At 49.3% G+C, this 27,111-nt stretch overlaps 1 pseudogene; it reads right to left on the reverse strand.

The window, feature by feature from the left end:
* Window positions 1-22,027: 22,027 nt before the first annotated feature.
* On the reverse strand, window positions 22,028-22,844 carry LOC122690339 (annotated as a pseudogene).
* Between the last annotated feature and the right edge of the window lie 4,267 nt (window positions 22,845-27,111).

The following is a 27,111-nucleotide window of genomic DNA, read 5'->3' on the forward strand; positions in this document are numbered from 1 at the left end:
AGATACCATGATCTCAGTTTTTTGAATGTTGAGTTTTAAGCCAGCTTTTTCACTCTTTTCTTTCACTTTCATCAAGAAGCTCCACAGTTCCTCTTCACTTTCTGCCAGAAGGATGGTGTCATCTGCATATCTGAGGTTATTGATATTTCTCCTGGTAATGTTGCTATGTAAACAGCAAGCTGTTTAGAAACAGTCCTCAGAACTCCAGAGGGACAATATAGCAGGCTGGAGGCAAGGTGGCATGGAACACTTTTTTTCTGCCCTTATCAGTCAGTAGTAGGTCCCAAAAGCAGATGAAAGACCCTGGCATATTTTTTCTGTCTCTCTTCCCCATAATATCTTTGTGCACCAAATTTATCCCAGCCTTTCAACTCATAGAACCCTTCCTGCTATCCTAGCAACTGTGTACTGTTACTGCACCCAGCATACAGATGTGAAAACTGAGGCTGGAAAAGGGTCATCACTGGCACAAGATCTTAAACCCTGGCCTCTGAGCCATGACGCCACAATGCCAAGGACAAACCCAGGCAAGGACACTGATCTGGGCTGCTCAGCCCTGCACTGTGAGGCTGATGGCCATACACCCTCATGGGTAACCGGGGTACCTGGAGGGTCACCGGGGCACAGAAGCCAGGGTGGGCGAGCAAGAGACAGCTTCCAGATCATGGGCTGACAGAAAACCACAATTTTGCTCAGGGAAAACATGGACTTTGCAATTTAGGGTCCAGGTTAATCCTAAGAATATGATTAGCTACCAAGCATGTTGCAAGTGAGACCCGGGTGCCACTCCCTGAAGGTAGCTTTCCATCCTGTCCAAAGTTAACACAGGCTTCTCTGAGACAGAGGGGGCCGCCCAGCATGGCAAGCAGCACCAGCAGCAGCACAATGCCCTTTCTGCCATCTCCTCTACCTGCACTTCCTATCGGTGCTTGAGAAGTGTGTTATGAAAGCAAGTAAACCAGCTGAGCCTAATGCTGATGAGCTTCTGGTGTCATGGCCTGTATCTCAAAACCAGAGACTCCTGAATCACGTTAACACCCCAGAATTGTGGGGGTGAACCCAGGTTTTGTGGGGCTGTAGTGGGAGACTGCACAGGGCTCCAGATGTCCTGAAACAAGACAGTGGACAGGTTCCAGAATTGCAAATTAGTGAATACATGTGCTTTCCAAGGGTCCTTCCTCTTTTAGCTCTAGGTTCCTCCCATTTCTACCACAGAAGGCCAGAGTTGGCACCAAAAGATTTCACATCCTGATGCAATTTGGCAGATGGTGGGGTGTGTAGTCACCCAGGTTGACCTGGGGCTGGCCCTCAGTCCTGCCTGTCCCAGGAAGGGCATCCCTGCAGGCCAAAAGCTTGGGGAAGGTAACACATCCAGTACCCCTGGGCCTCTGTCAGTCCTCTGAAAGTGTTGGCTCTTATTGCGGCAAGGATCACTTGTGCCTAATGCTTTGTCCAAAAGTCCTGGGGGCCACAGGGTTTACGGATTTAGAAATCATTAATGGGGGCACAGAGATCGTCAACACCCAGGCAGGGGCTAGCAAACACACTGACATGGCTGCAGTGAACCATGTGACTGTTCATACCAAGTGGGATACGTAGAGAAAATTCAGGATACTATAAATAGCTTCTTGGTATCATCCTTCTTTGGTTTTACTACAAAATGGGTTTAGGTCAATCTGGTGAAAACACTTGGCTGCTGAAGTGTTCTAAGTGATGGAATGGTGGACAGCAGACCATGGACCTGAGGCAGTAGGCAGATGTTAAGACCTGCACAGTTCAGGGAAGAGGCTCCCAGTTTTATGGATTCCTGGTCCTCCTACAGCCTCTAGTTCACAAAGTCAGTTTGACTCAGGTCACACTGCCTTCTGTCCCCAGGTGTCACTATATACATCTTTGCTCAAAATCCACCAATGGCCCTCAAGTCCCAACCCAGGCCACATCCTATAAGACCTTTGGGACTGGGGGCTGATGGTGTCCATGTTCTCCTCCTGTCCAAGTTGGAGGCTCTTCATTGTCTGCCTGTCTCTCAGCTGCAGGCTTCAAGGTACAAGCCTGCATTCCCACTCATTCTGGGGAAAGCTCTCTTGGGAAAAGAGATGCCTTTTCAACCACTATTCATAGTAGGTGCTTTCTGGTTTACAGATTGCTTTCATGTGAATCATCCCGTGACCTCCTCACTCCCATCACACTGACAAATAGGATTACTCCGAATGGGGAAATTTCACACTGTGCTCATCCTTCAGATAAAGAAATGGAGACTCAGAGAGGGAGTGATTTGCTGAGACTCACACTCCAGCAGTGGTGGTACTGGGGACCGATCCAGGTTTGAGATGGCAAAGCAGAGTGTCTGCTTCCTCCCCCACTGCCTCTGTGGAGGACCAGAGGCTGCCCAGCCTACCTGGGTAGCGCTGCACATACCTGCATGCAGCCTTGCCTCTGCAGGCAATGGATGAAACTTCACAGTACATCAAAGTCTCCAGAAATCCTTTGCCAAAGCTCCCTCTGGGGACCTGAACTGATGGTGTCAGGCTAGGGGCCCTCCACAAACTCGCCTGCTCCAGCTACACACCTGGGCTCAGTTCCCTCGATAAGTCTGACCCTTCTGGGGGCCCTTTCCCTGTTTCACAGCCTAGGAGACCCTCTTCATTACAAGACTCAGCCCAGATGGCCCACCCATCTAAAAAGCCCTCCGTGGTCTTTGATGTGAGTCAGTGGTTGGTTCCCCACTCTTCATGCTCCCTAACCTCTGCCTCGTTTCAGGCACTGCACTTCACAGGTCTGCCTGGAAGACACGGTCCAGCCTCCCCACCCCCCAGCCCTAAGTGATGCAGGGGTGAGTGGACACCTGATGTCCTGCATGGTGGAGGAACCTCTTGTAGGTTGGGTGTCCTTGGACTTGAATGTGCTTTGCCTATGAGGTCTGGCACCCAGACCTGCCCTCTCCCATCAGGCTGTGCTTATACCAGGGCTAGCAAATGGCCAGGTGGCCAGAGCACTGGATGTAGTTCTCCTGCCCAACCCAGCAGTTGTCTAATGCAAAAGACGCCAAGAGCCCCTCCCACCAGGCTGCGAGCAGGGCAGAGCATGGTGCCACCCAGGCAAAGGCACTTGGCGTCCTGTGTGTACACACAGCCACCGCTGAGGCACCAATTCCAGGTGTCAATTCTCCTGCTTGGTCAATAGCGATCATGAGGCCTCAGGCACTGTGAGGGCCCAACCACCGGGGCCCACTCTGGACACCTCCAATGCCTGTATGTGCTCTGCACCTCCCGACAGGCTGGCAGGAACTGTCAGGTCAACATCACAGGTGAAGGGATGCCCTGCCCACTCCTGCCTGCTCCCTGTCCCCTTGGTGGTGAGTCCCCAGCCAGACTCTGGCACCAACCCCCCCCCATCCCCTGCTTCACGGGAACAGCCTTACGAAGGACCCATCCTGAGAAGGGTGGCCTTGGAGTGGTCTGAAGAGAGGTGGCGAGATGGGGCCTTGGTACGGAGTTGACATCTCCTGACTCCCTGATTATGAGGACCCATCCTGTGCACTCAGCCCTGGGCTCAAGGCCACAGCCCAGCTGCTAGAACTTTTGCTGGGCTGGCAGGGGGAGAGGAATTCCCTGGCAAGTGAGAAGATCCAGATGTGTGGAACATGGGGGCAATAGAGGGAAGTGACTTCTTTGCTTTGCTGCCCGCAGGATGAGCAGCTCAGGGTGAAGAACAGTGAGAACCAAGGGGGCGCCCAGGGTCTCTCTGGTAGCTGACAAAACCTCAGGCAGTAGACAAACATTGGCCCAGGATTCGACAGGAGTGGCTGAACCTCAAAGACACTGAACGTTCTGCCAAGGCGGGCCTGACCCGCTAGCATCAGAGGTCCTCTTGGGAAAATTTGCATCCCTGACACAAGGGCCAGAGAGACCAGGAGGCAGGCCCCTGAATACTGGGACTCCCCAGATGTCTCTGAACTTCTAAGCCTGCGGCAGCGGCCCAACCACCCACCCCATAAAGAGCTGGTGCCCCCCACCCCCACCCCCAAGGGAGCAAATGGCACTGGAGCCCTCCCTCACAGGTGCCCTCTGTCCCAGGAAGCAGGGGAGCTGGCCACCCCTGATCTGTTGTGGAATGCACAGCACTACCATCAGGAGAGCCCAGGAACCATGGGGAGAGCTGGTCACCTACTGCCCAGCCACCAAGCAGAGCTAAGTCACTTCACAACACAGGTCAGGCTCACCATGCCTGGTGATAGAGGAGATGGACAACACCCCACCCCTCATCCCCACTGCCCAGGGACTGCAGCAGAGGTCACAGGGTTGCACTGAGTGGCCAGGAGCCAGGGGCCATGATGAGTGCTGCCACCGCCCAGGAGGCCAAACTCACAGAATGGCGCAGGTGGTCAGTACAACATGGCCTCCTGGGGGCTTGATGGATGGGCAACTGACTAAGGTACAGTCCAAAATGACAATGAGACCAAGGGCAGCCACCCCAGTAAACGGGTCAAGGTCCCTCACCCAGGTTCGGCCCCCAAGCCAGTTCTCAGACCTGGAACTGAGGAACAGGAGTGGGCTGGATCCCTGGGGGAAGGACACTGACACACCACAGCAGACAGACACAGGAACGACCCCAGTCCCTCCCAAAGGGACCTCGGGCTCTGTGTTGGTGATGCCACATGGGGAGGTGGGACCACCAAAAGGGTGGAGGTTGCCAGACACAGGGTCAACTTGACACTGATGTGAGAGACCCAGTTAAATCTGATTCTGTAGCCACTTCAGGAGGACCCCCTGAACTGGGGTTTCTGACCAGAAGGGATCAAGGGGCAAGGGACACAGGGCAAGTCCTGAGGATTTGTGAGTCGATCTTGAGCTGGGAGAGCCTGGAATGCAGTATCCTCCAGAGCCAGGTACAGGGCTTAGTGAGATGTCTGTCAGAACCTGTCAGAACTCCTTCAGAACCTGGGGGAACATGTGATGTGAGGGATAGATGGTAAGGCCAAACGGAAACCCTGTATGAACTCCAGTGAGTAAAAGAGAAATGCATAGAAAAAGAGGGGGGATACTCGCCCCATCATGAACTGGAGAACCTTCTCACCTCTGGTGGCGCCTCATGGGCGGCCTCTGCTCCTGACTCCTCACACCCTGTCTGTGCTTGGCCAAGTCACCACGGTGGGCACGCAAGTTCTCACAGGGTAGCCGGATGGGGCTCCTGCCTAGCGCATGAGAGTCCACTCACTGAAGTCCTCTCACCATGGGTATGGGATGACAATGCACACTCCAGACCGCCCTCCTTGCTCCTCAGCCTCGCAAATTTACAGCTGGACCCGTTCAGTGGGCTGCAGCCTGGTGTCTGGAAGCCCCCTCCAGTGCTGGGGAGCCTGGTGCCCAGGTCGTGGCCAACCTGCACAAATGGAAGTCAGTGAAGAGCACATAGACTCCAGAGCTCGGGAGTGATGGAGATGTGCAAACCAGCATCCCCCACTCCCGGGTCAGATGCGATATAAAGGCCTGTGATATGAATGTGAGTGGGGCAGCACCAGAGGCTCACAGAAGCTCCCGAGGTCCCTCTGGGTGGGACCCCATCCCCTGGGCAGGCAGCACCCGAGCAGCGGCAGAAAGTGGCCACCCATGTCCGCAGGTCCCATGTGTGCCGTATCCTCTCAATGAACTGCAGCAGAACTGAGATGAAATTAGAAACACATCCAGTTCTCAGGCTGGCACCTCCATCTGGGCCATATGGAGAGGGATGCAGTCAACGGGAGCTGCCCTGGGGACAGAGGGGAAGTAAGTCTGGCTGACGTCCCAGAGCTACACGGCCGTCCCTGGGCTTGTCCAGCGTGCAGGAGTCCAAGACCCAGAACTAAAGCTAGGCAGAGATTGAGGGACTGACATGGACGTGAAGGAGCCCTCTCTCATGGGCAGAGTGCTGGACGTCAAGGCAGTGTCTCCTCGAGGACTGCTCCCCCCAGGTGCCAAGCCTGGGAGTGGACTGCAACCCCCAGAGGGAGGGCCTGAGGGACACGTGCTGACCTCTGGGACACTTAAGGCTCCAAGAGACCAGGTGAATACTGAGTCCGTCACTAGCCTGCAAACAGAAGAGGACGAATCTGAAACACAAACTACCAGGACAGGATGAGCACCCAGACCCCAAAAGAAGTGCCCACAACTCGGCACAGAAAAGACACACAGCTCAGTGGAGAGATGGGCAACACGCATTTCAGAGAGGAAACCACATCAGCCAAGGAGGACACGAGAGAACCTGAAAATCTGGGTTGAGCCCGCCCCAGGTCAGTGCTGCCTGCAAACACACAACAGGAGCAAAGTGGAACCCTCACAAAGCCTCAGAGACCCAGGTGGGATGTGAGGTAGCACTCCCCGTGGCTCGGTCCACACATGTGGGCGCGTGAGGAGAGCTGGGGCCAGCAGCAGGTAAGGGATGGGTGCAGAGAAATGCCACGGAGCAGGTCCTCACAGCTGCCCCCATCAGCAGCCACACGTCATAGGTGTCCAGTTTACTGGGCAAGGTCTCGTTCAAAACTAGGATTCGGGAGGAATAGCAGCAGCCCACTCACCATTCACAGGACCCTCCCTCATGATCTGAAACCAATACCAGGAGGTTCTGGGATGTTTGGAGGCAGCTAGTAACCACTCTTCAGGCAAGGAGTGGAGTACCAGCATGAGGGAGTTGGGTCTGGTGATCGCTTGGGTCCCTGCAGTGCTGAGGCCTCAAATCCAGGAGGCAGCCTCTTCCCCTCAACTTGTGTCCGGTAGGCTTCTGCAAGGAGAGAGCCAGCTGCACGCTGGAAAAGAAAGCACTGCTCTGACTCAACATTCCCATGGCAACAGTTGTGTGGGTACCCGGCTAATGGGAACCAGTGAGACACCAAACTTGCCTTCCTGATACTCGGCAACACTCGGGGGTCCAGACTCGTGCACAGCAGCCACAGCCTGGGAGGAAGAGGGGGAGAAGGAGGCAGCAGGAAGATGCAGGGCGCCCCAGAGTTCCCAGATGAGAGCACCTGACACTCGGGTGGATGGAGAAAGGGATGTTACAGTCGTGCCTGGAAGGAGGACATCAGGTTGTCAGGGAAAGAGGAGCCAGTGGTCCAGAGGCAGGATTGCTCTGCCCCTGGGCTGTGACTTCACGTGAGCCCCACCTGCCCCCTGCAAGCCGCCCCCACCAGGCCCTGACCCTGCAGGGATCAGCTGCTTGTCCGTGATTCCCCTCCTGGTGGGGCCCAACCACAAGTTCATGGAGGGTGGCTGACTAACTGTGGCAGCCCCCGGACCCTTCCAGAGTGGCAGTGTGAGGGGAGGAGTCATTTTCTATTGTTCCCTGTGTGGTCTCCTGGGCTGTAAATCACCATCACTCCTGAGGGATGGGTTTCTGTGCTGCGTGCTGAGGCATCATGGAGTCCCTGTCCCAGCCTCGTGAGGATACGCCAGCTGCTGTGATGAGCAGAACTCACCCTGAAGGAATCTACACTTGTGTTTCTCATCATTTGGGCCCTCCTGGATCCCTGGGATCTCAGGTGCCTGCTGAGGAGAAGACTGTGGTGGCTTGGTGTCCAACACTGCTGTCTTGTCACAGGTGATTTTCTCCCTGTTCCTCTCCTCCTCGTGCAGGTAGAGACACCCAGACAAGCAGGTAGAAGAGTGTTTTCTCCTCTGGCCACCAAGCAGGCACTCTCTGCTTTGAGAGGTAGGAACGCTTGCAGCCCCTTCTTGCTCAGGGATCCCAACCACACAGCTGAGATTCAGTGGCACCCAGGAGGAAGGGGTTGGGTTGGCTGAGAAACTGAATGGTGGAAACTGGGATCCAGTCACATACTCCAGTGGAATACGTAGTAGTGGCCAAGCCCCAGGGATCGACCAGGCTCCCTGGTAACTAACCCAGATTCAGGGAAGAAGGTGACCCTTTGTCACCCAGCAGGTGGAGAAAGGTTCAGCAGGATGATGATGTTTGGGGCCAGCCAGTGCATGAGGACATGGCACCCTTGCCTGTGGTTGGGGGAGTGGACACGGGGGAGCCTTTGCAGAAGGCCGTTTGCTGGCGTGTGTCAGCACCTCGGGTGTGTGCCCTGTGCCCTGGGCCTCCTCCTGCATGGCTCTTCAGTCAGTGAGTGTGTGGTCATGTCGAGTAGTTGTATTGGCAGAATTTTTCCCTTCCCTTCTATCAGGAGGGAAGTGTCAATAACCTGTGGGACCCCCGACACTGGGAGGTATAAACAGACACCATGTAAGGGTGAAAACAGAGACATGAAGATGTGCAGACATGAAGGAGTGTGCCTGAGGTGCTGGGAGTATAGAAGTCATCCTCCCACTCCCCCCTTGCCCCTGTGGAGAGATGTCTGGACAGAGCTGACCCTCTGTCTTCATTTTCTGGCAGTTGTGTCAGGATCACACAGGCCGGGTGGCTCAAACTATGAACCATGTTGGTTCAGGAGGCCGGCAGCCAAGGTCGAAGTATCAACTGACGTTGGCTCTCGTGAGGGCTGTGGAGAGTCTGTCCCATCTCTCCCCATCACATCTGGGGGCATTGCTGGCCATGGTGGGTGTGTCTGGGATTGAAGAGCTCCGCCTTCCTCTTCACCCGAGTTCTCCTGTGTGCCTGTCTGCCTCTAAATCTGTCCTTTGTGTGGGGACAGCCATCCTGTTAGAGGAGGGTCCATCCTAATGAGATCACTTGACCTCCATCAGCTCTGTGAAGGCCTTTCCTTTGTCTGTAAGGTCACACTGAGGTACTTGGGATTGAGACCCCAGCACCTGAATCTGAGGGGACACAATGTTTTCCTCACACCTTACAAAGGCTCTGAGGTAGGAACACACTGGAATGTTCTAAGGATGAAAGGATGGCCTTCATGGCTACCAGGGGTGAATCCAGGGGCAAGGACAGCAGGCCACCAGGGCAGGAGCCAGATCACATGGGGCCTCATGGGTCTGTGAGAACTGTGGCTCTCCTGGGCTCAGGGAAGGGAAGGCCCGGGAGGCTCTGGGCTGGGTGCCTCTGGGACCTTTTCTTGTCCTCGCAGCCACATGGAAATGGAGGCTCCCTGCAAGGTGCTGAAACCCTGCTGAGGTTCAGACCCACGGCTCTGCTCCTCTGCCTCCCCCACATCCCCCGTCCAGTAAACAGTGACCCCCCCTCTAAGTACAGGGATAGAAGTGAGGATGGAGGTGCATGTGGTCAGATTCCCTGCATTCATGGGCTATCTCTTTATCCCTTGGGCCTCCTCAGCCATTGAACAAGGTGACTGTAACTTAGCGGGTTATTAGAGGTTTGAATTCTGTGATCCCTGTGTGGCACTGTCCCAGGCCCTGGCAAGGACATGGAGCACACCTGTCCCATTACTTCCTGCTCGCCTTCATTCTTTCTCTAGGCTCTGGGCAGGGGCCGGGGCATCTGCTGACAATACAAAAAACCTTGAATAACCAAAGCAATCTTGAGAAAGAAGAATGGAACTGGAGGAATCAACCTGCCTGACTTCAGGCTCTACTACAAAGCCAAAGTCATCAAGACAGTATGGTACTGGCACAAAGACAGAAATATAAATCAATGGAACAAAATAGAAAGCCCAGAGATTAATCCACATACCTATGGACACCTTATCTTCAACAAAGGAGGCAAGAATATGCAATGGAGAAAAGACAACCTCCTTAACAAGTGGTGCTGGGAAAACTGGTCAACCACTTGTAAAAGAATGAAACTAGGAAAAAAAAAAAAAGAATGAAACTAGGACACTTTACAAAAATAAACTCAAAATGGATTAAAGATCTAAATGTAAGACCAGATACTATAAAACTCCTAGAGGAGAACATAGGCAAAACACTCTCCGACATAAATCACAGCAAGATCCTCTATGACCCACCTCCCAGAATATTGGAAATAAAAGCAAAAATAAACAAATGGGACCTAATTAAACTTAAAAGTTTTTGCACAACAAAGGGAACCATAAGCAAGGTGAAAAGACAGCCTTCAGAATGGGAGAAAATAATAACAAATGAAGAAACTGACAAAGAATTAATCTCAAAAATATACAAGCAACTCCTGCAGCTCAATTCCAGAAAAATAAATGACCCAATCAAAAGATGGGCCAAATAACTAAACAGACATTTCTCCAAACAAGACATACAGATGGCTAACAAACACATGAAAAGATGCTCAACATCACTCATTATTAGAGAAATGCAAATCAAAACCACAATGAGGTACCATTTCACGCCAGTCAGGATGACTGCTATCCAAAAGTCTACAAGCAATAAATGCTGGAGAGGGTGTGGAGAAAAGGGAACCCTCTTATGCTATTGGTGGGAATGCAAACTAGTACAGCCACTATGGAGAACAGTGTGGAGATTCCTTAAAAACCTGGAAACAGAACTGCCATATGACCCAGCAATCCCACTCCTGGGCATACACACTGAGGAAGCCAGAACTGAAAGAGACATGTGTACCCCAATGTTCATCACAGCACTGTTTATACTAGCCAGGACATGGAAGCAACCTAGATGCCCATCAGCAGACGAATGGGTAAGAAAGCTGTGGTACATACACACAATGGAATATTACTCAGCCATGAAAGAATACATTTGAATCAGTTCTAATGAGGTGGATGAAACTGGAGCCCATTATACAGAGTGAAGTGAGCTAGAAAGAAAAACACTAATACAGTATACTAATGCATATATATGGAATTTAGGAAGATGGTAACAATAACCCTATATGCAAGACAGAAAAAGAGTCACAGATGTATAGAACAGACTTTCAGACTCTGTGGGAGAAGGCGAGGGTGGGATGATCTGAGAATACCATTGAAACATGTATATTATCAATTGTGAAACAGATCACCAGTCCAGGTTTGATGTATGAGACAAGTGCTCAGGGCTGGTGCACTAGGATGACCCAGAGGGATGGGATGGGCAGGGAGGTGGGAGGGGGGTTCAGGATGGGGAACACATGTAAATCCATGGCTGACTCATATCAATGTATGCCAAAACCCACTACAATATTGTAAAGTAATTAGCCTCCAACTAATATAAATAAATTTAAAAAGTTTTTTTAAATAAAAGAAAACAAAGAAAAAAAGGAAAATTGAAGGAGTAATGGGGACTTAGAAATTAAAAATAAAATAAAATAAAAAAGTTTTTTTTTAATTTAAAAAATGATAATAGTAAAAACATATCTAAGACTTTCTCTGGAGCTGTTGCAGACAGTGTGGGGTCAGTTCATTTTCAGATAGTTCCTTGGTCCGGCTTGTACTTCTCAAGGTCTATAGGCCCCTTCCTATGTAGTCGGTGCTAACTACAGAGTTTTAATCTATTGCACCTATCACTTCCAAAGTGGTTCCCTCTATTTTAGCTTCTTCTGTTTGCTGGTCTCTTCAGTGTCTAATTTCTGCTCACTCAAGGGGCATGGTGGTGGTCACTTTTTATAGGCTCGCTTGTTCAGTTGTGCTTTGGGGAGTGAGGAACACTGCAAACAAATCTCACTGGCGTGTGTGGGGAGTGCTCATAGTGATTCAGCCACACTGGGTTTGCCCCCGCTCACGGTGTGTGTGCTTTCCCAGTCTACACTGCTCAGACTCTAGGTTGCTCTGCCAGGAACTGTCTGATGTGGGCCCTGGTTTGCATGCAGTCCCCAGGTCTAAGCCACTCAGGTTCAGGTTCTTGGATACTCCACAAAGGCGCAGACTTGGTTGGGCCTGCGTTTTGCACCTGTCCCAGGTTCGAGCAGCTCAGGTGACCAGGCACTTTGCGCGCGTAGTCACCTCCAGTTGAAGGCTGCAGCTTATCCCCTCCCCCGTCCCAGCCACTCGGTTTTCTGGGTGTACAACAGGCGCGCCTTCTCAGGTGTGCCGTGTGTCTCTTCTGGGGAGCTGATCTCTGGCTGTGACCCTCCCGGTGGATGTCGACCGTCCCGAATCCCAAGAAGTCTTGGTTAGCAGGGAAGTCTGCTTGCAGTTTGGTATCGGATACCTCTCTGGGGCCGCAATTGCCCACTCCCGGCTCTGGCTGCCCTCGCCTGCCTGTCTCCGGCGCAGGGTGGGCCGGTCCGCAGCTGGCTAGCTCTGCTCAGTCCTTGGTTTTGTGAGCGGGCCTGGCAGTGTCTTAGGTTAGGGCTTTTCGCGAGATCGCGGGAAAGCTATCCCACAGTCTGGGTTGCTATCTCAAGCTAGTTCCCTCAGATTGCCCTCAGGGCATTCTGGCCCAGTTCTTACCCTAAGCAATGCAGCCCACTGCTCCTCCCTGTCCCTCCCTCCCTCACTTGCTAGTGGTGCATGTGAGCTTCTGGGCTGCTGCTCCACTGGGAGTTGCTGTTAGGCACGCAATCTGTGGGTTTTAATTATTTATTTATTTTTCCTCCTGGTTATTCTGCCCTCTGAGATTCCAAGGCTTGCCACAGACCCACCAGAGAGAGTGTTTCCTGGTGTCTGGAAACTTCTCTCTTATAAGACTCCCTTCCTGGGATGGATCTCTGTCCCTACCTCTTTTGTCTCTCTTTTTATCTTTTATATTTTGTCCTACCTCCTTTCGAAGACAATGGTCTACCTTTCTGGGTGCCTGATGTCCTCTGCCAGCATTCAGAAGTTGTTCTGTGGAATTTGCTTAGTGTTCAAAGGATCTTTCAATGAATTTGTGGGGGAGAAAGTGGTCTCCCCATCCTATTCCTCCACCATCTTAGGACCACCTCCTAACTGGTTTTTTAAAACATTGATCTCATATCCTGCATACTGGCTGAACTCATTAACTGGTTCTTATACATTTTATTTATTTATTTATTTATTTTTGGTGGGTTCACTAGAATTTTTGCTATGCAAGTTCATATTATCTCTCAGTAATACCAGTTTTCCTGTTTCCTTCAAAATAGTGTAAAGAGTAAAAACTTAAATTTCACCAATTGCTCTCCCTCCTCCCTGATAAGGGGTCACATTTCTGCACCCCTAGCAGCTGGTCAGGAGAGAACTTCGTGGTCTGTAAATCTCCAGGAATAAACTGCAGCAGAGGTGCTTGTAACACATTTGCAGATCATATTGGGGTTTAGCTCACCTTCTTGTAATCTATGACCCTGCTTGGGTGTGATCTCCTCAGAGACACCACTTCTCTTAAAGTCATGACAGGGTTGATTGGTAGAAATCCCCAAGCTTCCTCATGTGTGTTCATGACTAGTGCCCGAGAGACATTTGGCTTTGCTCCTGTGGAAGCCATAGGAGGGCAGTGCCCACAGCAGCCCCTGTGGGCAGAAAATTCTGGCATTATTCATGTGCAGGTGTTGACTCCAGAGGCACTGTTTCGTGTAATTCAACAACAACAAAAAATACCTGGAAGTTTTTGATCACATCCCCTTCAAATCAGCAGGTGGCACTTAAACTTCAAAAGGAATGTGATTTCTATTATTGCAAAAGCTGCAAATGGATGTGGCAGCCAGAGGCTCTGATCTGCAGAGAGGTATAGAAATTGCTAACAGGACACGGTGTTCTTAGGGTCAAGAGAGATGGGCCGTCCACAAATGTGTGCCTTAATTAGTATAAGTGAAAATGTTCATCTCTCAATCATATCTGACTCTTTGCAATCCCATGAACTGTAGCCCATCAGGCTCCTCTGTCCATGGAATGCTCTAGGCAAGAATACTGGAGTGGGCTGCCATTCCCTTCTCCAGGGCATCTTCCCCACCCAGGGATCAAACCCAGGTCTCCTGCATTGCAGGCAGATTCCTTACTGTCTGATAGACAACAAAGATGAATGAGCAGGAGGATGCAGGAGAGTGCTCCAAAAGAGTCATGATATCTTCCCCAGTTCCCAGACCTGAGTCAATTGTCAGACACAGAATCCATTGACCAAAGGGAAGGAAGGATCCTTATGAGTAAAGACTCTGCAACACCCTGACAGATGTATGCAGCCATCGTTCCCCAAGTCTGTCCCACAAAGAGACCCGCATTCATTCACCTTGGTGACTGGATGCAGGCAAGAGAGGAAAGACACAAACATTGTAAGGACATCTAGAAATGGGATGCTGTGGAAAGTGATACTCAGGCCTTCACTCCATCAATGTCCCCAGTGGAGTGGGAGGATGTGTGCACCAGGAACACATGGAGTTCTGGCCTAGATCTGACCCAGAGAGCTCCTGCCTGCCACCTCCAGATGTGTGATTAGAACAGACAGGCTTGATGATGGGTACAAGCCCTGAATGCACGCAAGGCCATTAGTAGAGAAGCTATCAGAGCCGGGAAGACCAAGTGCACTCCCTGCACCTTGACCGTGAGAGTAAATACAAACCAAGATTCCCTCTGGTTTGGGAGATGAGGAACATGAATGACACCCTTAACACCAAAAGGATGCAGGGAGGTGGTCCCCACCATACCTCCTCAGCGGTCTGGACCCTACTCAAACCTATAGGCTCCCAAGGAGGACTGTGGCCCACCATCCACTCGATAACCATTGCTTTGCCAGGTCTGTTATCTTTGCTGGAACACGTGGCCACCTCCTCGGCATACAGCACGCACCCATTGGGCCTCATGAGCTAGGGACTGTCAGACCCACAGAGGGAGGCAACTGCAACAGTAATCCACCACAAAACAGAAGTGGCGTCTCTGAGGAGATCACACCCAAGCAGGGTCATAGATTACAAGAAGGTGAGTTAAACCCCAATATGACCTGCAACTGTGTCATAAGCACCTCTGCTGCAGTTTATTCCTGGAGATTAGTGGACCAAGAAGTTCTCTCCTGACCAGCTGCTAGGGGTGTAGAAATGCTGAGTATAGATGAGAGGTGGGTTGGCTGAACTGCAACTGCAGGTGGAAATGGACTCCTGCTGCAATACCACCTCCACCACACGTGGCCATAGAGACAGTGGCGAGCAGAAATCCCCTCCCAGTGGATGCAACTTTAGATAGTGCCTCTAGGGATCCACTATATATGGATAAAGGAAGTGGCCCGAGGCAAGAATAGACATGGGCTTAAAGATGATGGAAAATAGATTGGCCAGCCGGTCAGGTACTTAGAATGAGAAATTTTGGTAGATTGCCACAAGTAGATTTGGAGAAGGGATACATCAACGAACCTATAGAAAGAGACACCAAAAAGGAAGTTATTTTCATTGCCTCTTACTACTCACAAAAGCATGCATCAAACAAGAGGCAAGAAACATTGACGAAAACACAATGCCTGAAGAATTGAGAGCACCCAGCCTCTGTCAGTGGTCCCTCAGGGCTGCATAGTGCTCTCATGCGTGGAGGAGCCGTGGGGCCAAGGATGATGCTGCATCTGGGCTCAGCAGCACAGGCGCCACCAGCAGGCCAGATGAGCTATGGCACCTACCAGGTGTTTGCCCTACCATGGACAGAGTCATGCTGACCCCTCAGTGGCACCATCCCTCCAGAAGATCATTGAGCCACTAATGGCAAGTTGATTGCAACATCTCACTTCCATCCTTGATGGAGGAGAGGTTCATCTTTCCTGAAATTGATGGACACACATTCTAGATGTGGGTTTCGCTTTCCTTCTTGCAGTACCTTATCTGGTGCCATTATTTGAGGGCTCACAGGAAGCAGAACTGACTGACACAAGATATTTCACAAAGCCATCCAAGACCAAGAGACCCTCTAACAGCCCGTCAGGGGCTCAGAGGGCAAGTGGCCATGGGATCCAAAGTTGCTGTCTCAGCCTCCACCTTCCAGTAGCTGCTGGTCTTCTGGAGCAGGGGAACGGCCTCTACAAAACACACGTGGGGTGCACACTGGGATATGAGAGCCTGTGGTGCTTGGGTGTCACCCTCCAGGGACTGGACATGCTCCACATCTGTTATCCTTAGTTCCCCCACAAGGTAAGATACATGGTCCTTGAACTAGAGGGTAGAGTGACCCCACTGATCACCACTCCCACTGACCCATGACCCCACCTGCATCCACTCCCAGAGATCTATGTCACCCCATTCGACCACTCCCAGTGACTCATGACCCCACCTGCCACCACTCCCAGTGACCCACAAGAGAAGTCGTGCTTCCAGTTCTAAGAGTAAGTTCTGTAGTTCCACATCAGGGCTGTCCACATTAGCCACATCTAGCTATTTACATTTGACTTCACATTATGTTAAGGTAGAAGGCCAGGCCCTGGGACACACTAAGCCCATTTGAGTTCACAATACCCAGCCTCGTGTGGCTACTGGTTACCCTCTTGCCAGTGGTGACACACAACAGGCTATTCCCAAAGCCAGAAGGTTCCCCCAGGAGACACGATAACAGTCCTACTGACCCATGAGCCGTGGTTCCCACCTGGGCACTATGGGCTTCTCCTGCTAGTGGACCAGCACACACAGAGCTGTCCCCATCCTGGCAGGTGGAGCTGACCTTGATCCTAAGGAGTGTGCGGGTTACTCTGGCACAGGCGGAACAGCAAGGAAACATCTCTAACAGCCAGGTGATGTGTTTTTGGTTCCTGCCCCATTTCAGTGATGATTTGACAAGTCCAAGAGCAAAGGTCTGAGAAGGGCATCAGGCCCACGGCTTCAGAACCCTGAGGGCCAAAGTCTGTATTACCTCACCAGGAAAGCCACTGGAAATGACCAAGGTCCTGGCTGAGAGTACAGGGGATTTAGAACGGATCTTGGGCAAGAGAGAGTGACAATCAATTGTGGTGCAGCAGCTTCTGCAACTGTGAGGGCCCAGCATTTGTCCTGTCTTTCTCTCTGAGCTTCTTCAGGAGGAGAGGAGACCAACCAGAATCATCAAAGAGCTGTCCTCAGATGAGGTGAACTCTCCAGATGAAGGGAGTGTATGTCAGTGCTGGGAGGGGTGGATTATAGTGGATGCTGTGGTGCCACCCAGATCTCTTCTTTGTCACTAGCCCACTCATTTGCCCAGGGCCACCGGTGTTGGTGGATGAGGACTCAGACCAAAAGTCTTCCCAGGAATTACCCTTCACTGAAGGGGACTGTCTCCCTGGGGGCAGCTCGTTGTGAGAGACTACTCACGGGATCAATGTGGGGAGGATACAGCAGCCTGACCCCCTTACCTTGATTAGGTTGATCTCTGCAGCGTCTTCCCTTTTGATGTCTGCCTTCTGAAAATTACTATGACCATTGTGCTCTGAAATGGCACCAGACGTGAACAACAGAATGAAATGCAAGTTAGACACAGAGACTTAGCCTTTGGAGGTTGAAGTCATGGGCAGGGGGGATCCCTGTGCCCTGTCCGAAGTTCCAGAGTATAATCCCCAAGTATTTGTGTTGGACTCAGTCACAAAGCTATATCTCAAAGCTTCTGTGCCCTGATGGTTATTTTGGCAAGTCAGATCACTTTCTTGACCCAGTGAATAAACGGAACAGAACTAGTAAGCATTTACCACTGCTATTATGATTAGAATATTTGTGTATCACACAGTAATGCAGAGGAGTATGAACAAGCACTACACTGTATTTCAATGTCAGGGTTCCCTTACCGCTCCAGTGAGGAAATGCCCATGACCCACATGTGGATGAACAACACGGTGTGATGAAGCCAGCTATTTCCAATCCTCATTTGAATCTGGGGATGATGGGGTCTGGGGAGTAGGCTGGTGACCACATCTGTCATCTGCTACAGCCTTTCATCTGCTCTAACAGCCTGTTTGTGGACAGTGAGGTCCTCTCTGGCTCTGTGGGTGGCTGACACACCATCCCCGCAACCCTCTTCTGGCCAAACCTCAGAAAGGACAGTCTTCTACCACCCAGCCTCACTGATCACTTTCATCAAAGTTGGGGATTAAGGAATCATTTGAATAGTCATTCATAATCATAGCTTTTTGTCACTATTCACATCGCGCAGGGTTATTATTTACTAGCTGTCATGACACTCACCAAAAGTGACCTCAACTGTCCATTTTTCTGAATCACAACAATTGTGACAGAGGACTATTATCTGGGGACCTTCATGTACGACTTGTAGGGGAATGCCAACACTGCGCCCATTTTGGGCTGGGAGGTTGTCTGGACAGGGACAGGAAGAGTAGAGCCCCGAGATGCAGAGAGTGAGGCCAGGTTGGAGACAGTAGGGGCAAGGGGTCCACAGTAGGCGTGATGGGAGCTCTGGGCTGGAAGCCAGGGACAGGGTGCCACCATCCTACAGGTCCACTTGGGTTGCTGCCTCCAGCGCACTGTCAGGAGGACCAAAGAGCTCTGAGACAATGGAAGGGTGCTGCTCTGAGAGCTAAAGTGATCAGGTGGCAGGAAGGAATTCCTGGACTTTGCTTCCTGAAGGGTGGCCCCTTGTATGAAGTCCACCACCCCTGCTCACATCAGGGGAGGTGCAGAGTGTGACATTTCATGAAAAAGGAACAAATACACCAGCTCCTCCTGGTGTGCAAACAGAGTGGTTTGTTTCATGACTGTGCTGGTTAGAGAAGGAAACGGAGATTCCGGAGGCTGCTTCAGTATAAATGGCCTTCATAGTCTCGTGTACCCCAGCTTCTTTCTCAGCATCCCCAGAGGCTCTTGAGCCAGTTCCCCATCTACGTGTCTCCTCTTCTCCTGGCCTGACCCTGCCACGTGGGGAAGGGAAGGGGAGAGAAGAATGGACCCCAGAAGGAGGGCAGAGGGGGAGGACTGTGTGGTCCTCATGTGGTTCTGGCTTGAAGCTCAGCTCCAGACTCCTAGGCTGCATTCTGATAGCTTACGGTGAACGATGTTGGATTCATATCTCCGAAGCAGATTTAGCTTCGGGACCAGGGACCAGGTTTGATCACTCAAGAGCTTTTGTGTAGCAGAGTTTTATTAAAGTAAGAAAAGGGACAGAGAAAGCTTCTGATATAGACATCAGAAGGGGGACGGAGAGTCCACCCTTGCTGGCGTTAGCAAGGGAGTTATATACTTTTTAATAATTGGTTATTACAGTTAATCAAAAGAATGTCTCAAGGTTGTAAAAATTTTACCAGACCCACTCTCACAATTTACATTTTAGGATAACAGGACTAGAATTTAACAATAGATCCTACCAGATCCACTCCCATAATATACATTCTAAAATATCAGGATTAGTCAGCAGGTTTTCAGGAAGGAGAAACTGTCCTCAAGCAGGATACATTGCTGCTATATAATCCCTAGTACAGAGTTTAAACTGAGTTGTTTGCTGTGTAATCATCGGTTTGAGGCTTAAAGGAAAAAACACATTTTATGTGACTAAGACTAAGAAATGTAGAGGGGGAAAAAATCACATTTGTCCTTTCCTCCTCCTTGAGAATTCCAGACCTCTTTCTCCTCCTTGTAGTCCCAGACCCCTTTCTCCTCCTTGGGGAGCCCAGACTTGTTATCAACCTGCCTAGGCATTGACTCTCTCAATCCCTGCCCCTTGCTCCCAGGGCTCTCCACCATCCTCAGTCCCTTTGGCTGTACCACCCCCAGGATATGATCTGCAGTGCCCAGAATCCAAAATCCTCCTTGCTCTTTCACCCTGTCTACATCATAACAGTCCTGGAGGGCTCTAGGAGGACAGTAGTCCTTGGAAAAACACCCACCTTCTGACTATGCCACTGGGAGGAGCCCAGGTCCTCACCCTTGGCCCTGAATGGATGGCGCCTGGACAGAGCTTCCATCAGTCAGTTAGGCAGGAGCCTTTCCTGCTTCTTGGGAGCTCAGCCCCATGGATGTGGCACCACCTGCATCCAAAGTATCTTTCCACCCCACTCCAGGCAAAGTGCAAATGGTATATTTTTGCCCCCAAAACAACATGCTATCGTTATTAAGATAAAACCTTTGTCTGTATTAAAAGCTGTGAATTTGTTGTTCAGTCACATCCCATTCTTTGCCACCCTATGGACTGCAGCATGACAGGCTTCCCTGTCCTTCACTATCTCCCAGAGTTTGCCCAAATTCATGTCCACTGAGTTGATGATGCCATCCAACCATCCCTTCCTTTGTCACCCTTCTTCTCCTGCCCTTAATCTTTCCCAGCATAAGGGTCTTTTCCAATGAGTCAGCTCTTCACATCGGATGGAAAACATATTGGAGTTTCAGCAACAGTCCTTCCAATGAATTAAATAAAAAACATTGCATTAATCACATATTTATTTCTAAATTATTGTAGGTTTACATAAGGATATTGTAGGTTTACATAAAGTTCCCTGCAGGCAGCTTCCAGGAAGCAGAGGGAGAAGAGATGTGAACAAGGACCTGGAGTCTCTCCCCTGTCCTGCAGTGTACTCGGTGCTCAACAGACAGCAGCCAGCAGGTATAACATGTGATGAAGACAATTCCCATCATGCGTTGAGGAGTTCCTGAGGAAGCCAAAGATGCCTTGAATCCCAACTGTTTCTAGTCACTACTCTGTGTTGGCACTCTCAAATGCAAGATCTGGTTTAGCTTCCAAGGCTCTTGTGAATGGCAGGGAGGGGTCCCCCCGACTCCCTCCAGTGCTCTTTCTGCCCTTCCCTCTGCAATGATGCTGCCCACAGTCTCAGCGGGCTGAGGATGTGCCCCTGCCTCCTGATGCCAGGACACAGTCTCCCTCTGGGAGTCCCAGCTGCCTCCACATGATGGAACTTGCCTGAGCACCTGCACAGGTGCCCATAAGCTCCCTGACAGCCGTGACCTTCATGAGGGACAGGTATCAGACAAGAGACGGTGGGAGGACAAGGACAGTGGGAGTTTTCTTTATAAAATCCAGCTAGGATATGCACAATGCAGCACTCTTCACCTCCAAGGAGGATTCTGAAGTGTGTGAATTCAAGTTCAGTGCAGATTTTGCAACTGTGGTTTCCATAACCCCTCTTCATCTATCGCTTTAGGGTCTGACCACCTAAAAAAGCTGATCCATCAGTTGAAGTGCCCAACCTCCAGTTGCAAAGAAGGCACTCCATTAAAATCATACAAAAGTTTGGGGGTGCTTATCAAGACTTTTTCAACTATATTCCCCAAGACTGAGTAGATTGTGCAGCAAACCAAAGTCCACTCACCCCTCTCCATTTTGAAAATTTTTGGTGTACTTAGATCAGGCAGCATAAGCAAGTGTCTAACTGTTCCTGACTAAAGTGTACCTTCCCTTCCTGCCCCAGGAATTTATCTAGGACAGAAGAGGATCTTCTAAGTATATGTCCAATTTCAGATTTTCTTCTCACTCATAAGACACTGTGTATAACTCTGGCTGTCGTCACCACCTACCCTCATCACAATCATCTCCCACAGGAAGAACCCAGCTTCCCAAAGCCCCAAACCGCCCTGGCTCAGGCACCGACATTCAAGTGCTCTTCTTGGAGTCCCACTGCCCCCCAACCTCACATGTTGCCTTGTCCTGTGGAACTAGGGGATGTCTCTCCACCTTCCTCAGTTCTTAGATCATCTGCAGCTCTTAGATGACTGCAGCTCTTAGATCATCGCTCTAGGTGTGGGGGTGTCCTGCTTCTCTTAGCATCCCCACTGCTAACACAGGGCCTTCCACAGAGCAAAGGCTCCATGAAGTAATAAATGTGGAATGAGCCAGTGAGCAGGGGACTTATTAGTTGGATCAGATTTTTTGTACTTTCTTAAATAATAACCTAAAAATGTCCAACTGAACAGGGATAGCTTAGCTGTATAAAATGACACACAAGAAATATAAGAAGCAAGAACTCACCTCAATTATGTTTTATCTCTTAATTCTCCCCCAATGATATTACTGTTAAGTATTTTCACATTTCCAAAATAGTTCTATTCCAATTCCATTCCATTTTGTTCATGGTCACAAAACAAAATAGATGAGTTTCCAGTCACTTTTAAAAAAGAGCAAAACTCTTATCCTTGAACTGTGTAAGCACAAACATACTGTGATCAGCATCATTCACAAAGCTAAGACACTGAAGTTTATTTAGCCTTCTATATTAGCCTTTCATATTAGCTTCTATATTAGCTTCTATTTAGCTTTTCAGACAGACAAAGTTTGAAAAATTTCTAAAGAAAACAGAGATAAATCTGTGGGTCTTCATAGAGAACAGGAACACAAAGATGCTTCACACTGGTTCCCCCAACTGGCCCGGGCCCTCACTTCTGAGAAGGCCAACTGCTTCCTCTTCAATCACAGATGGAAGGATCACCTGACTGCTGCTCTGGCTCAGGCCCCCTCTTCCTCCGCCCCCTCAGCCTCTGCAGACAGGGGTGGGAAGGTCCTCAAAGCCTTTTTGTTGACCCTGAGCAGAAACACCCTGACTTGCCACTTGCTGGTCTCCACATAGGCCTGAGGACCCCACAGGAACTTGTAGTGAGCTGGGTCACTGTCAGGCACCTGTTGGCACTCCTGGTACCCCTCCCGCTCCCACACTTGGGTCAGCAGCTCCCTGAGCCCCCAAAGATGTAGTGCTCACTCCAGACACACACCCCCATCCTGTTGAGTGCTCCCTAGACCTCCTCCTCAGGGTCAGGTCCCCTGCTAGAAAGATCAGGCTCAGGTCTATCACCAGGAGGCCAGCCTTGGGCATGCCCTGCCCATCCCTCTGCATCTCATTGAGGGTGAGGCCCAGGGTGGGGACCAGGAAGTAGATTTGCTCCCCAGGGTCTACCTCCTTCATATACATGCCAAAGACCAGCGGCAGGCACTGTGTGGCTTCACATAAGACCACCGGGAAGTGGGCCTGGTTATCCCTGAGGACCGTGTTCAGCATTTTGGCCTGGGAGATTGGCTCCTTGGTGCCATCCTTGAGCAGCAGGAACCCCAGTAGTTCAGCTGTCATCACATTCAGAGCTTTCTTGAGCAAGGACTCCGCATGGGTGGCGGTGGAGGAAGAGGAGATTGGGCAGGAAGAGGCCAGAGGGGTTGAGGCCTCCTCTGCCTCAGCCCCCATAAGCTGCGCCTCTGCTGGGCCCTGGGCCTGATTTTGGCCCTTAAGGTCTTCCTTGGGCTTGCTGAGTTCACTCATCTCGACCATGAACATGATGATGGATTGAACTGCAGACAGGAGTGATGCAGGGGGACAGATGGGGACCACGGGCCTGGTGGGGGGGTGGGTGGTAAATGGTAAGTTGAGAGACATGCCCTGGCCTGCTCTGACTCAGGCCACTTACAGATCCCCTCCTGAGGGCTGCTCTTGGGTCTCCCAAGGGAGCTCCTTAGAGCCAGACATGCTGGAGCATCTGTGCAGAGGAACCAGAGATCAAATTGCTAACATTCCTTCAGTCATAGAGAAAGTAAGGGCAGTCCAGAGGGACATCTACCTCTGTTTTACTGACTATGCTAAAGCCTTTGACAGTGTGAAGTGAAAGTCACCAAGTCGTGTCTGACTCTTTACAACCCCATGGACTATACAGTCCATGGAATTCTCCAGGCCAGAATACTGGAGTGGGTAGCCTTTCCCTTCTCCACGGGATCTTCCCAACCCAGGAATCGAACTGGGGTTTCCTCCATTGCAGGTGGATTCTTTACCAGCTGAGCTATCAGAGAATCCCAAATATGTGGATCATAACAAACTGTGGAAAACTGTTAAGAAGATAGGAATATCAGACCATCTTATGTGTCTCCTGAGAAACCTGTATGCATGTCAAGAAACAACAATTAGAACCTTATAATGATCAACTGACTGATTCAAAATTGAGAAATGAGTCCCACAAGGTTGTGTATTTTCAGCCTGTTCATTTAAATTATATGCAGAGAACATCATACGAAATTCCAGGCTGGATGAGTTACAAGCTGGATTCAAGATTGCTGGGAGAAATATCAACAACCTCAATTTTGCAGATGATACAACTCTAATGGCAGAATGTGAAGAGGAACTAAGGAGCCTCTTGATGAAGGTGAAAGAGGACAGTGAAAAAATGGGCTTAAAACTCAAAATTAGAAAAAAAAAAAAAACTAATATCATGGCGACCGGTCCTATCACTTCAAGCAAATAAAAGGCAAAAAGGTGGAAGCAGTGACAAATTTCCTCTTCTTGGGCTCTAAAATCACTGGGATGGTGACTGCAGCAATGAAATTAGAAGATGACTGCTTCTTGGAAGGAAAGTTATGACGAACCTAGACAGTGTATTAAAAAGCAAAGACATCAGTTGACTGACAATGGCCCATATAATCAAAGCCATGGTCTTTCCGATAGTCAGGTGCGAGTGTGAGAGTTGGACCATAAAGAAGACAGAGCAACAAGGAATTGATGTTTTCAAACTGTGGTGATGGAGAAGATTCTTGAGAGTGTCTTGGACTGCAAGGAGATCAAACCAGTCAATCCTAAAAGAAATCAACTTTGAATACTCTTTGGAAGGACTGATGCTGAAGCTGAAGCTCCAATATTTTGGCCACCTGATGCGAAGAGCTGACTTCTTGGAAAAGACCTTAATGCTGGGAAAGATAGAAGGCAGAAGGAATAAGAGGGCAACAGAGGATGAGATGGTTGGATGGCATCACTAATTCAATGGACATGCACTTGGGCAAACTCCAGGAGATGGTGAGGGACAGGGAGGCCTGGCATGCTACAGCCCATGGTGTCACAAAGAGTCAGACACGACTTGGCGATGGAACAACAACAACAGCAGCAACAAGTTTTCTTAAGATGTTGAACTGCCTTTGAAATCTTCCATTGTTATTTTGGCTAAGTGAATAACTATTGTTTAAATCAGCCAGTCAGGTCTATGGGAAATCCAAGACAGCTGCTTGGTTTTTCCTAGCCACCTGAGAAAACTCATTTTTATTTGATGGTGTAAAGCATTCCCTGATTTTGAGGTTAGTGCCCTCACAATGAAGAAAAATTTTTTTGTTTCACTAGATATTAAATTCTAGCTTTGCTAATTAAGGTCTGTGTTTATCAAGGCTCACTTCCCAGTTAGTTCCTTGCTGTTGTGTTACATTGCTAAAAAGTGTAATTGAGCTTTTAAGGACACTCTAAATTTGTTCCTAAAGCTTAACACATTAATCTATTTTTGGTTAAAGATCAGATGCCCCACGACCTGTAACCAGAGGATTCTGAAAAAGGCATAATTCAAAAAACTAAAAATAAATAAATAAAAAACAAACAAACAAACAAAAAAACACAAAAGACTATCACCGACCTGGATAGACGGAGCCTTATCAGGTTCCTCTTAACTTAAGGTGCTGTTAACAAGCTCATGCACAGTATAACCAAAGGGAATTAACTCTTCAATTAATTTCCACTCACAAAGGTTCCCTGCTATGGATTGGCCTGTAGAGAGGACTGCTGATCTCAAAATCACCTTAAAACAATGCTCAGAGGAAAAACTACATCACATGAGAAAAAAAATGATGACATCCAGAAGTAGACAACTTACCCAAGATCCTTGACCTGCTTTGTATGAGTCTTCATACTGTTTTTTTGACTTCTTGGACCTTTGCAAGTGAATCGAATGTTTTTTTATCATAGGCATGACCATATGCTAGTTTTAAAAATGAATCCAGTTATTGGGTTTGTATCAGTTATTTGTGTCTAGCACTTCTGGGTTACTTTGGTGGGTTTCTCCTCTCCAAGGCTTTGGAGACTCTTGGGAAATCTATCTCAAATGAAAAAAAATTTATAGTCATGTTCAGGCCACTATTAATATTATAAGATCCCCTCACCTTATCAGTTAATAATGCCAGCTCTCACCTTGGCCTTAAATATAAATTTTCCTCTATTACTCAAGTTCAATCAGAGCAACAAACAAAATTTCAACCAAGGAATAACACCTCTCACAATTATGGAATGGACCTAACATTCCAGGTTCCTGTACAATATTGTTCTTTACAGCATCAAACTTTATTTTCACCACCAGACACTTCCACTCTGCCTGGTGTTTCTGCTTTGGCTCAGCCTCTTCATTCTTTCTGGAGCTATTTCTCCACTATTTTCCAGAAGCATATTGGGCACTTACCAACCCGGGGAGTTCATCTTTCAGTGTTATATCTTTTTGCCTTTTCATACTGTTCATGGGGTTCTCAGGGCATGGATGCTGAAGTGATTTTGCATTCCCTTCTCCAGTGGACCATATTTTGTCAGAACTCTCCACCATGACCCATTCATCTTGGGTGATCCTATGTGGCATGGCACATAGTTTCATTAAGTTACACAAAGCTGTGAACCATGTGATCAGTTTGGTTAGTTTTCCATGATTGTTGTTTTCATTCTCTCTGCCCTCTGATGGATGAGGATAAGAGGCTTGTGCAAGCTTCCTGATGTATGGGACTGGCTGTGGGGAAAACTGGGTCTTGCTTTGGTGGGCAATGCTCACCATGCTCAGTAAATCTTTAATCCAATTTTCTGCTAATGAGTGGGGCTATGTTCCCTCCCTGCAGTTTGACCTGGGACAGAACTATGATTGGGATAATGGCAACCTCCTTCAAGAGGTCTTATGCCAGCATGCTGCGCCTCCCAGGGCTGCTGCTGTCAGTGGCCCTAACCCCACGGTGGGTCACTGTTGACCCAGGCCTCCACCGGAGGCTCCCAATCACTCACAGGGAAGTCTGGTCAGTCTCTTGTGGGTCCACTGCTCCTTTTCCTTAGGTCCTGGTGCACACAAGGTTTTGTTTCTGCCCCCTGACAGTCTGTTTCCCCAGTCCTGTGGGAGGAAGTTATATAATCAAATCCCACTGATCTTCAAAGTCAGTTTCCCTGGAGATTCTCAATCCCTTTGTCAGATTCCCAGGTTGGGAAGTTTGTTGTGGGGCTTAGAGCTTTCTCAACAGTGCCAGAACTTCTTTGGTGTAACTGCTCTCCAGTTTAAAGATTGCCCAACTGGCAGCCCTATAGTGGGGTTAATGGCGACCTCCTCCAAGAGGACTTCTGGCACAAACAAAATAAAGTAACTATGGAAATAACTAGGTGATGCTATGGTGTGATTTCAGACAAGTCCTTGTATTGTTAAGAATGTGAGTTTTCTGAGCTGTGCCAGACTTAGAATGCCATCAGCCATTTTAAAAGCAAAATCTGCCAGCAGCCGGTGACAACAATCTTATTTTTAAAGGTCTTTTGTTGTAATTGCTGTATGTTTAGACAATGAAATTGCTCTGGACCATATGTTGAAAAAAAAAAACGCATGTGTAATGACCAATAGCCACATTAAAGGTTACGATCTACTTAGATAAACCTAGACAAAAAATTGAAGATTCTCATTAAAATCCTACAGGGAAACTGAGAGTGGTAACTGAAATGTCTTCAGCTATGTACCCCAAGACTGAGAAGACTGTGTGCCAACCCAAATTCACTCATGTCTCTTTTGGAACCT

The sequence above is a fragment of the Cervus elaphus genome, chromosome X (assembly GCF_910594005.1).
Source record: "Cervus elaphus chromosome X, mCerEla1.1, whole genome shotgun sequence".
NCBI lineage: Eukaryota > Metazoa > Chordata > Mammalia > Artiodactyla > Cervidae > Cervus > Cervus elaphus.